Raw genomic sequence first — 2,135 nt, forward strand, 5'->3', positions numbered from 1 at the left:
GTCACCACCAAGAGACTAAGTGTTCAAGTACATGATCCTGTGGAGGATTTTTCACAATGAAACCATTGTACCATGGGTCACACTAGTTCAATAATTGGGTCTTTCCTAATAATTTAAAAAATGGAATCAATGACAGTATTTTCAAAGTGTAACTTCCTTCATTTGACATAATGCATTTAAGATTCCTCTTTATTCCATTATTATTGCTAACAAATATTCTGTTATGTAGGTTTGCTTTAATTTTTTTACCCATTCCTTGACAGGTGGGGAATGTGGAATGTATTGTGAATATGTGTTGCTCTCATTGGTTGATAAATAAAGTTGCTTTGGCCTATGGCCAGACAGGATAGAGCCAAGTAGGAAATCCAAGCAGAGATGTAGGAAAAGGAGGGCAGAGTATGGGGGACATCAGCAGTTGCCCCAGGAACAACATGTCAAAGCACTACCAGTAAGCCACAGGCCACATGATATTACACAGATTAATAGAAATTTAAATGTAAGAGCTAGCTAGTAATGAGACTGAGCCATCTGTCAAAGATTTATAATTAATATTAAGTCTCTGAGTGATTATATAGAAATATCTGTGGGGCCGGGTGGGACAGAGAAGCGTTTGGTTACAAATAGCATACCAACATGAGGCCCTAGAATTTCTATAAAGCCTTAGAAAGCTTAAAAAAGAGCTTCTATTTTCCTTGTATCTCCTCTGTGATCAACTACTGGCAGCCTCGGGCCCGCAGTCTTGATACGAAGCACCATGCCTTTGATAAAGTTGCAGAGTTCTGATGGAGAGATATTTGAAGTTGATGCAGAAATTGTGAAACAATCTGTGACTATCAAGACAATGCTGGAAGATTTGGGAATGGATGATGAGGGAGATGATGATGCTGTTCTTTACAAAATGTTAATGCAACAATTCTAACGAAGTGGTGAACCCATCACAAGGATGACCCTCCTCCTCCTGAGGATGATGAGAAAAAGATATTCCTGCTTGGGACCAAGAATTCCTGAAAGTTGACCAAGGAACACTTTTTGAACTTATTCTGGCTACAAACTACTTAGACGTCAAAGGTTTGCTTGATGTCACATGCAAGACTGTGGCCAATATGATTAAGGGGAAAACTCCTGAGGAGATTCGTAAAACCTTCAATATCAAAAATGACTTTATTGAAGAGGAAGAGGCCCGGGTTCACAAAGAGAACCAGTGGTGTGAAGAGAGTGAAGTGCTGTGCCTGACACTGTAACACTAGAAAGGTTGCTCCACATGCTAGTTGCACACTGTTTATAATTGTTAATATGAGAACGGTAGACAAATGCAGTCTCGTCCTCTCTGCATGTGTAGTTCCAGTACAGATCTGACCTATGGCTGAGTTTCTTCTATGAGCAAAAGTTCTTTCGTTTTTGTTTTTTTTTTCAGTATTCTGAGTAAAACTGAACTTTTTGGGTTCTCTGTGGAAAGTGGCATTTTGGGTTTTCCCTCTTTCTGTAAAGTGATTTCTGCCTAGTTCATTGTCCAATTAACTTCAGTGAGCCTTTGAAAGTTGGCATTGTAAATAAAACAACTTATGAGAAGTAAAAAAAAAAAAGAGCTTCTAGTCACACATAAACCCAGGCAAAAACAGTTTTCTAGTTGTGTCTCTCATGTGGGCCATGGATACAGAGACACTGCAGCATGTGGGCTTGAGCACAGCATGGCTGATTTCCACGACAGTACCCAGAGGTGTCTCCAAGCTGTGCAACATGCTGCATGGCATGTTTAGCTTTTACTCATACAGACAAAAAAAGTTAAATGATTTGCAGTATAAGAGATCCCAAAAAAAAAACTTTTATACGATCTAAAGTTTTAGTCCTTAAAAGCTAATAAGATTAATAAAGAAATGTAGACTACTAGTGGGCCATATATATCAAATTTATAGTCATTAGTGAAGTTTTCAAGGTAATACAGATGTGTATTTTAGAAGCTAAGTAACTTTCAAACCCTTCAAATACCTACAGAATATGGCATTTAAGATGTTTTAAGAACTTAGGACGAGCTCCAAAGCCACAGAGAAACCCTGTCTCGAAAAACCAAAAAAAAAAAAAAAAAAAAAGAAAGAAAAAAAAAAAACAACTTAGACTTTTCTCAACACATCTGCTCC

At 37.9% G+C, this 2,135-nt stretch overlaps 1 pseudogene; it reads left to right on the top strand.

The window, feature by feature from the left end:
- The first annotated feature begins 754 nt into the window (after positions 1 to 754).
- Positions 755 to 1,241, top strand: LOC121460679 (annotated as a pseudogene).
- The last annotated feature ends 894 nt before the right edge of the window (positions 1,242 to 2,135 follow it).

Source organism: Microtus oregoni, unplaced genomic scaffold, assembly GCF_018167655.1.
Source record: "Microtus oregoni isolate MIOR12 unplaced genomic scaffold, Mior012 000021F_ref0000039, whole genome shotgun sequence".
Taxonomy (NCBI): domain Eukaryota; kingdom Metazoa; phylum Chordata; class Mammalia; order Rodentia; family Cricetidae; genus Microtus; species Microtus oregoni.